This window comes from Camelus bactrianus, chromosome 7 (assembly GCF_048773025.1).
Source record: "Camelus bactrianus isolate YW-2024 breed Bactrian camel chromosome 7, ASM4877302v1, whole genome shotgun sequence".
Classification (NCBI taxonomy): Eukaryota; Metazoa; Chordata; class Mammalia; order Artiodactyla; family Camelidae; genus Camelus; species Camelus bactrianus.
Genome location: NC_133545.1, coordinates 43256569 through 43266913, shown reverse-complemented (window position 1 = coordinate 43266913; position 10345 = coordinate 43256569). Strand labels below are relative to the sequence as shown.

The window sequence follows — 10345 nt, the reverse complement described above, 5'->3', positions numbered from 1 at the left end:
CAGATTTCTCAGGTAGCAGGAACCAGCCCAGTCTAAAGATGCCCTTTACGGCTGTGAGGTGGGAACATGACAATTTGCTCTTTCTTCAAATTCTTTAGCCTTTAAGTAGGCAGAGGTTGGTGGAGGGCAGTGCCCAGAGGCTGAGAGGCCTAGTTGACCCTGCTTACATCCCTCTGATGAGGAAGGAGGCCTCTGAGGCTCAGAACCAGTCACCTCTGCCCAAACGCACCCTGAAGCGGAGCTTGAGGCCCGGAGACCCCTCCAGGAGGCTACACCCTCCTGCCTGTACCCACCTCCCACTCCTCGCATCTTTTCTCAAAGTACTAGAGGCGGGTAGAGAGGGAGTTTTCTGAAATTATGGTGGCAGCAGTTAGATGGCTCAGGACATAGAAAGCAGTTGTTATTTATTCCAGGCACAGTCGCAAAAGGCTTCCAAAAATATCGAGCCGAGATATTTTATTGTTCAGCTTGTCTGCAGCCTGTAATTATGCGTTCAAGATGTTTAATGTGTGCAAATGCATTAGCCGCTTTCGCTGGTGAAAACCCTAGCTGGGAGCGGGGGAGAGGCAAGTCTGGAGATAATTATGTCGTACAGTCGCAAACATTGTTCTGCTCTTACTGTAAACAGCCCGGGACACCTTTACGAGAAGCCAGGAAAACTTGGAGAGTGACTTGTAGGTTTATGCGGCAAACTGGTTTCTTTCTTTCCTTCTTTCTTTCTTTTCCTTTTTCTTTTCTGTCTCTCTCTCTTTTTTTTTTTTTTTTTTTCTCTCCCGTATTGTTCGAAGTTATTGGGCAGTGTCTGTGCCAGGTTCAGGGGCGCGCGAGAGAGAAGGCTCCGGCCCGGAGCGCCCGGAGCGGCCCGCGCGGATGCGTGGAGCCCGCGGCCCTCGGAGCCGGGCCTGGCACGCGGGCCTGACAGCCGGAGGCGGCTGGGCTGGTGGCCCGGAGCCCTGGCGGCCGCCGACAGCCCCCAGCTTGGGCAGGGGCGAACCCTCACGCTCTTCCTGGCTGTTCGGGTCTCCTCCGCACCCTCCGTATGTCTTGATCAGGCCGCGCTCCTGCAGCTCGCAACTACTGTGAAGCGGCTCCGAGTGGAAATGCGACCGCTGGGCCGAGGCCCTGGGCTGGAGAGCCCTTGCTGGAGAGGGGTGAGACGTCGGCCCTCACAAGGCTGACCTGGGGTGAACTGGCTATTTTAGGTCCCGAGTGTTGCGGGGCCAAGAGAACAGCTGGGATGGAGACATCCGCCTCCACCTTCCGGGCTGGCACGTCCGCGCCCCCCATCCCCACCGGGCCGAGGCATGGCGTGCGGCGCCAGGGGCTCTCCGGGACCTTGTAGGGTTTTGCGCTGGCACCTCCCACCGTACCACATGTACACCTCGGTCCCCATATTCGGGCAGCGGCTCCGCCAACTGAGTGAGAGTGACCAGTTCAGGGACAGCAGTCCAGGACGGGGACCGGCCCCCTGAGGAACAAAGGCGTACGTTTGAGTGCTAACAGCAGCCCCAGATTTCTCCCAGTCTCCCCAGGTTTCTATTTCAGCTTCGGCTTTTAGGACAAAAACAATGTCGTGGCGATCGGCCGGAGTGCCAGGCTGGGTGAGCCTCTGGCTCTGTGATCTCCAGACGCGAAACCCCTTGAGCGCGGCCTCGGCGGGGCGGCCGCGGGAAGCTCCTTTCTGCTGGAGGCCAGCAGACTCCCCTACAGGAATCACTGGGTCCGGGCTCCCTGTAGTGCAAAATTCCACCGCGGGCCTCTGTCCTCTCATTTCTTTTTAGGGAACAACCGACCAGATTTTGAAGCTCATTTTACGCCGCTGATTTAAAACAAAAGAAAACAAATAAAAAATGGGCGTTCATTTAGTGTTGTGAGGCACGTAAGAAAATCAGTGTGGGATCCAGCGATCTGAGGCCTGGCAGCGCTGTTGCCCTCTGCCCCAGGGCATGGCGAATAGGCAGGAGGGTGTGGAAGGATCCGGGAGGATGACATAATCCCCGGAAGGGAAATACTCACACAGAGAAGAAAAACAAAACCCACCAGACACTATTTGTTCCTGCTGCAAATGCAACATCCAGGGAGAGTCCCTTTCGGCTGTGGTTGTGTGGACTCGGGGGTCTGGGGGCCTCAGATCTACTAATGTTGGGAGAGGTTCCCTAAGAATTGATCTCCCAGCCTCTGCCTTGAGGGTTCAGGCTCTGGCTGAGGGAGAAGAAAGGGAGAGGGAAAGCCTAGGTCCTGGGTAGCTGCGGCTCCAAAGTAAACTCCATGCCTTGGATGCCTCCAAGTAATGAAGTTGCCAAGACCCCCACACCTGGAGAAGGGAGTTGGTTAGTTAAGCAGCAGCTAGAAATTTGGGCACAGCAAGACCCTGGCAGAAGGCACAGACCAAATCTTTCAGATTCCCTCCTATTGTTCTTCTTCCCTGTCTCCCTTTCTCTCTCCCATCTTTACCCCACTCAAGGGGGTTAGGCCTCTGGGTACAGTGGCTTTGCTCCCAGGTCCTACTTGGATGAGAAGGAGAGACTGGGAATTTTGGGAAAGGGTCTCACTAGTGATTCAGATTTCAGAGACCCCAGAAGTGGCTACAATCTGAAGTCCTCCACCCACCTCCCCCCCCAAAAACCACACAACTTAACCACATTCACAGTGTCCCAGGAGCTTTGTGGCCTGGAAGGCCATCTTCTAACCCACAGGTTCCTGGTTGCCTGAGATACTAAGCAGTATTTTGCAAGCAGAGGAGGACAGGGAAAGAAAAAAAAAAAAAAGCCACTGTTTCTGTTGATTTCTTAACTTAGTTCAAAATTAGTGCTCAACAGAGGAAGGAGGGCATGTGTCCTGTTACTGCTCTCTTGAATGTAATTTTTCTGTCTCTTTGTCTCACATAGAATTGAGGGTTTCTGAACGCCCTCACAGCAATCCAATATTTGATCCTCCCTATGGGAAGTGAATCTGATCAGGGCCTTCCTAGCTCACCTCCTCCTCTGTTTTCCAACCCCCTAAAAAGAGCCCACAGAGACACAGAAAGGCCCAAGGGGAGACTCTTGCTGCTGGAAATGACTCAGCCTGGGACCCAGAATCCAGAAATGGTGAGTGGTTTCTCTCTAAAGGCTGCCTGGGTCCTGGGGCCAGGGGAAGGCTGGGCTGTGCTGGGCTGCCAGGGGGCCTCCCTTGGAGTTGTACCCAGCCAGGGAAAGGGGTGGGCTCTCAGGAAAATGGGTGAACAGGGCCACCTGGAAAACTTAAATTTCTCAGCTCTGTAGATTCCCGGGGGGAGGAATTCTCTGGCTGGGAGTGATTGTTGCCAATTCCAGTTTCCAGATTTGGTTTTCCGGCCCAGGAAAATTGGGGCCTTGTTTAAGTCCTTTCCTAGAAGTTATATGCTCATTCTTCAGCTTTCTGTTTTCCATTAGCCAAATAGAGACTTCACATAAGATAATCTCGGTTTCTCCCTGCGACCTCTGAAACATGTAATTTGGGGGAGATACTGTATTTAAAATGCCAATCCCTGTAATGAGCCCAGCTTAGCAGTGTGAGCTCCCACCCTCCCCTTAATGAAGAGAGCTGTCGAGAAATAATTTCACTTTGATCTAGTTTGTGACCTGATTTTTTGGCTTAAAGAAGACTGGGCAGCTAATTGGATTCTTCAGTTGCCTTTAATCTCCACCTCAACACTTGGAACCTGACCAAGCTGAATTAAAACAAGTCTGATAAACAAGATGTAGCTGGCTCCCAGGTTAATAGCAACAAGAAAATCCCCCCACCACCGTGGGGTTTAATGACCACAGCGTGGCTGGCACCTCACAAAAATGTGAGGCTGGAGGCCCCCAGAACCTGCAGCACGGAAGTCTTCAGAATGCTTTCCCCTTCCCTCCCAACACCCTGGACGTGGTTTAATTAGAGAGAGAAGGCGGGGTAGAGGGAGGTGGGGAAGAAAAACTTACAGTTGGTGAAAGAGGCAGGGTTGGGGGGCTCATCTCAAAGGGAGGCAGGACGTTGAGGAGACTTTGTCCCTGGGAGAGGAAGCAGGCTGAGCCTTTGAGGGCTGGACAGTAAAGATTGCAAGTTGAATTTCCAACTGTGCTCCTAGAGTGAGGGGGTGCAGGAGGGAAATAAGAGATGAGGGGCAGGGTTATGCAGCCTGAGGGGCTGGGAATCGTGGGTTTTATTTAATCTTTTCAGATGCCAGGATTTTGTGTTCTGGAGGCAAAGCAGAAGGAGGAAGGAGTCTGCTGGGACCTCCCCATTCTTAGTGTGGGGCCTGAGAAAGGATTCTCTTGGGCTACCCCGCCACCCCCACCCCATGCTCCAATTTGCTCTCTGCTTAAGAAGCTGGAGGAGTTCTGAGGGATTACTTCGTCCAAGGCAGTGGGAGTTGGGTTTAAGTCAGGATCTCTCTATCTAGGCACTATTGACATTTGGCACAGGAATTTTCTTTGCTGTGGAGGATGTCCTGTGTACTGTAAGATGTTTAGCAGCATCTCTGGCCTTTATCCATCAGACGCCAGTAGCCCCTACCCGAGTCGTGAGAATCAAAAATGTCTCCAGACACTGCCAAATGTCCCCTGGGGGCCATAATCGCCCCCTGTGGGGAAGTACCAGTTTAGGCCTTTGTGAAGCAGGCATTTCTGGGGAAAAAAAAGTGGAGTGCTTTGCTTGAAATGATCTTTGTAGGGTTCCAGAGAGCCAGGGGAGCAGGATGGAGGATTCCTTCTTCTTCTTTGGCCTTCTGGCCAGCCCAGTCATGAACACCTTCTCAGGGCTGCCTTGAACCTCCACTGCAACAATTTCATGAAGGCTTTGAACAAGCATGTAGCTCTTACGACATATAACCCAAACCTTTAGGCACACTGAATCTAGGCTAAATGTGTGTGTGTGTGTGTGTGTGTGTGTGTGTGTATGTGTTTAGATGCTGGGGGAGGGGATCCAGGCTTCACCTTTTCAGGCAACCTTGGGTAAAAGAAAGCTCTTTCCTTGGCATACCTGGCCTTGAAGTGGGAAATGATTGAGCTTTTGTGAAGCCGATGCTGTTGATGGTGTCAGGGAGTGGGGAGACTGTTTGCAAGTGTGGAGGTGACAGTCAGTCTCTCTTATGCTGCTGGTGGGCAGATGCTCATCCAGTAAGGGGCCTTATAGCTCTGCAGCCCATTCCTGGCTCCAGTGACCCAGCCAACCTGACTCTGAGCAACCTCTTCTGATCTGGGTTTTCTAGAAACTGTAAGGTCCAGGGAAGAATGAGTTTGGCATCATTTATTGAACATTTGGTATTATGATTCCAATGCTGATGGAAAATTATTTTAAAAATGAGAATTTTACCACAATCCAGCCATCTCAACCTGATCCTTCCTCCCTCCCTTCCCCTCCCCTCTCTCCCTCTAGTCTTCCTCCTTCCCTCCCTCTCTCCCCTCCCTTACTTCCTTCCTTTCTTCCTTTCCCTCTCTCTTTCTTGTTTTCCTTCCAGAACGTGTCCACATATAACACAAATGAAGGAAAGTAAAGATTGAGAGAAACTGGATAATTCACAAGGACAGTTCTGTTAGGCTTAAATATCAATAATAAGACCAGGGTTAAGCTGGGTGACTCCTATATATATTTTTACCACAGTCATCCTCAGTCTGTCCTCCAGAACAGGTTATAACCATTTAGGGCTAGCTAGGTACCCTTCGGAGTCAGGGTCCTCAGATATATTAAGCTTTGGGTATTTGACAAAAATCCCTGATTGAGTGCTTACAGAGTGCTAATCGCTGTACAAATATCAACTCATTTAATCTTCTTAACAACTCTAGGAATTAATATTGTCATCATTTTCACCTCACGGATAGAGAGACAGAAATACAGACAGGATCAGTAACTAGCCCAAGATCATCTGGCTAGTAAGGGGCAAAGCCAGGATTGAACAGGCACTGGGTCCAGGGGCCATGTTTTCAACTGCTCATCTGCTGCCCAGAGGACAGAGTTAGGGAAGTGGGCATCTCTGTGCTAAGCAGGTAACCACTACTTTGGAAACCTCACTCTGAACTTCAGAGCCAGATTCCCTGTCAACAGCAGGTTATTAATAGAAGCTTTTCTGATCATTGAAAGTAAGTTATGGGAAATGTAATGCATATCCCTGGTATTTACTGCCTCAGGAACACAGGAGACGTAATGAAGGAGGGAAGGTTGTAATTGTAGAAAAACATCAATTCTAGGAACAGAAATCAGTGGCAGCCAGAGACGTTCTCCCCAGGTTTCCGGCCCTGCTGGTGGCCCCTCCACCAGTCTCCATGCCGGCAGGAACCCCCCAGAGGAGGAAAGGGGCCTGTTATAGGAGTCATCAACCTGTCACCACGGCTAGGGTGAATATGGCTTCTGAGTTGGGGGGAGGGGGTGGAGGCTTAGTCTTTTAGCAACACCAGCTGCAGGGAAAGGGGGAGGGGGTTTCTGGGTGGGGGTTGGGAGGGGGAGGCTGGAGGTGGAGCAGGCCTTCTCTATCCACAGCCCTGGAACAGACATTTATTGAGTCAGCAAGGCTCTGTGCTAGGCACTGCTTGGCATTCAGAACTAGCAAGGTGGTACTTAACCTCAAGCAGCCTGAACAGTGCATAGCATGTGCTTGTGTTTGTGTGTAAGAGAAAGATGGGGTGACCCAGCTTCATAAATGATGATCACACTGACTGCTGAGATAAGAACCCAGGGATGGAGTAGTACATATAGTGTGCTAAGAGGTGTGGGAGTTGAGGGGGCTGGTTGGGGTAGGCAGCAAGGAGGCTGGGGTGCTTGTCTGGGGGCCTAGAGGGTGTCTCTGACCCAGGCAGGTGGGGTGGGGGTGGTTGTCTCTGGTGGAGATGCAAGAGGAAAGTTAGGAACAAGCAGAAAGACAGTTTGGCTAAAGGTAGGGAAGGGTAAAGGAAGTATCTTACAGGATATCTCATTTAACACCCTTATGAGTTGGACAGGATTGTTATTCCAATTTTACAGAGGAGGAAACTGAGGCAGAGGGTCAGTGCAAGTTTCCAGGGCTGGGTGGCGAAGGCCAGGATCTGTGTGACTCTGAAGCCCCAACTCTCAGCCATTCTGAGCGGATCCATAGGTGGGCTGGTGCAATTAAGTCCAGGTCGGGGGAGTCCAAGTTGAAGGTGGTTGGTTGTGGTTTGCATAAAAAAATGCTGCATTGTTCTTCCATTTCTGTATTTCTCCCCCAGCCACCATCATATCCTATGGATGATATCCAATCGTGCTGGGAAATTGTTTGTTTCCTGTTTTTTGTTTTCTCCCCAGGGCGGGTCAGACGGCACCGTCGTTCGGAGAAGGGGACCAGGGCGTGGAGGCCGCGAAGGCACAGGCGGACAGACGGAAGCGGCTGGGAGGACGGCGGGCCCGGCGAGCGGCCGCGAGAAGGCGAAGTCCGGGGTAGTCCGGGCCTCGGAGCCGGCGGAGACCGCGCGGGCCGGGCCGAGCACGATGAGGCCTCCTTATGCCCAGCCGGGCCGTGTCCTCGGGGCTCGCTCCGGGCTGCGGGCGGGAGAGCCGCTTCCGGCCTCCCGGGTTCCTCCCGCTGCCTCGCCCAGGGCTGCGGCAGGACGGCCGGCGCGGCACGAAATCGAAATGGGGCAGTGATCTACCCTCTTCCGGCTCCGGGACAGGAACCAAGGCTCCCGGCTCTGCGGCTTAACCAACTGCGTGACGGAGCCAAACTCATGGAACGTCTTCTCGCCTGGGAAGAAAGGTTAATAATGACAACAGTATCAACACTCCACGCTTTGCTTACCCCACGTGATAGGATCAAATGAGATCCTTTATTCAATGTAATGTCTACCTACTATATGACAGGCACTATGCTGAGCTCTTTTCATTCTAAGATAGTTTTTATTTCTGCCTTTTTGGATAAATTATATTGAAATACTAAGTACGAAAAAGTGCATAAATCATGAGATCAACAAAATACCACAAAGCATCTGTGTAACCATCAAGAGATCAAGAAGCAGAACACCTCCCTATTCCCCAAGGGGAGCCACTGTCTTGACATCAAACACCAACAATTATTTTCATTTGACAAGTAAATGATGCTGTGAAAGGGCACTGCACACAGCCAATAAAGTGCTATCATTAACAAAGTGACATGCTGTTGAGCCAGGGTGGGATTTATTTGAATACCTGCTTCTCCTGGATATTTCCAAGAGACTGGAAGACTTGGTTTGTCATAACCCCAGAACACCTAGGCATCTCCTGTGATCTCTGGGCTTTCTTGGTTGAATGAGGGGCTTGGCTTCTATTCTGAGGACACTTCCTTCTGCAACTAATAAGGGTGGTTTGGGTGTATCTCAGAAATAGTAGGATGGATTTGAAGCATGGCTTGTAGTATTTATTATTATTACAACAAATATTAGTCCATTCATAACCATAACATATGTCTTAAGGTGAATGTCTCTAGCTTGAGACTCATAAAACCTCAAAGTGTTCTACTACTTTAAACAACAACTGGAGTTTTCTTTAGAAGTCTTTAAACAAGAGTGTTTCTGCCTGTGCAAGCAGAATCTCCCTACTAAACAGTCCCCTCTAGTACCACAGGGTGGTAGATGGACCAATATTGAAACAGTCCATCCCCAATGTTATGGTATACTGTCATGAGTTCCAATATAAAAATTGTTAACAGTAGCAGGCATGGATCTTAAAGAGTCTCTTCCTGCTACGTGCTCATTTCCTGTTAGACAGGATGACGGGTAAAATGTTAGCTTCCCCACACTCCTAGCTGTCTGGGGATGCACAAGGACAGTGCCCAGGGCAATGTCTTTAAAGATCAGAAATCCTAATCCAGTGGAACTGAGTCCTTTTGTCCAAGGGAGCTAAATGTTCTCAGAACAGGTCAGCATCAGGTATGGAGAATATGATGGAGTAAAAAATCCTGACATATGAGGGGTGACTTACAATTGACAAAGCACTGGCCATTTCTCCATCTATTTGGTGAAGTTAATTGAATACATCCTTGGATTTTGTTTTTGTGATGATAGAAGGGTACAAAATGCAAAGACCCCATGTTAATTTTGAAGTGTAAGGTGATTCTGGCTTTAACTCTGGAGTCAGACACAGACTTAGATTTATGTCTCCATTCTGCCACCTACTTGATTTGTGACCTTGGGTAAGTCTGCTCACAATTCTAAACTTGTTTGCTCAACTCAAAAATGGATATGATAATATCACCTAGATAGCTCACAAGGCTGTTGTGAAGTTTCAGTTTCATGATGCAAACAAAACAGCCTAGTGCCTAGAATAATGTAGATGTAATAACAGCTTTAATTATATAATATCAATACTGTTATATAATGTAATTCTCATAGATATGGTAGCACTCATCCTAATTTTAAAGGTGATAAAACAAAGTATTGAACCATTAGCATATGTTAGATCATGGATGAACCTAAAAAAATTATGTTAAGTGAAAGAAGTCAGACATCAGAGACTAGCTATTGTATGATTCCATCCATTTAAAATATCCAGAAAAGGTAAATTTTAGAGACAGAAAGTAGATTAGTGGTTGCCTCAAGCTGGAGATGGGAAGAAAGATTAAAAAAGATTAACTGTAGAAAGTCAGGGAGGATCTGGGAGGGAAGGGATGAAAATGTTCTAAAACTGATTTATTGTGATGGCTGCACCACTTGGAAAATTACTAAAAATCATTGAATTATACACCTGAAATGGGTGAGTTTAATAATATATAAAATATATGTCAGTAAAGTTATCTTAAAAACTCAGAAATTTTCACAGAAGAGGAAGAAGAGAATCCAGGTTTCCAATTAGGTGTTCTTTATACTAAAGTAAATTGTTTGCCTCCCATTGGAAGGAGCTATTGTTAGAATCTCCTTTAAATAAGGGGTGGAACTACAACTAACAGGAGAGTGTGGAAGTGGCAGTGTCTTAAGCAGGGGGGAATGGAGGGAGCATAAGCTTTTTAAGGGGGTGTAAAAGAGTAAGTAATAGTTGTGGCTAACTTTTATTAAACTCAGTGTTCTAGAAAGCTTTATATTCTAAAGCTATATTCTTAGTATTCTAAAAGCTTTGTATACATCATCTTGTTTAAACCGCATAACATTGTAAAATGGGCAGTGTTATATCCACTTTTGAGGTGAACTTGAAGCACAGAGAAGTTAAACAATTTGACTAAAGCCATGGCTAACCCATGGCAGAGTAAGAATTAGAGCCTGGGTAGTTTGTTCCAGAACATCTGTATTTTACACTGATGCTATAAATGCATATGAAAAGGAGGAGAAAGATGTCAGGGATCTGAGCAAAAATCTTGGCGTGTGTGTGGGTGTGTGATCTTGATATATTCTGAGATTTTGCCTAAAGAAATAGGAAGTTGTTCTGTGTG

The 10345-nt window shown here is 48.5% G+C and overlaps 1 long non-coding RNA gene across 1 annotated transcript; it reads left to right on the top strand.

Moving 5' to 3' along the window:
* LOC141578255 (uncharacterized) lies at positions 1 to 8307 on the top strand. Its single transcript, XR_012508396.1, has 3 exons — positions 1 to 58; positions 3008 to 3089; positions 7258 to 8307. It is a non-coding gene; the product is annotated as an uncharacterized LOC141578255 (long non-coding RNA).
* Positions 8308 to 10345: the final 2038 nt, after the last annotated feature.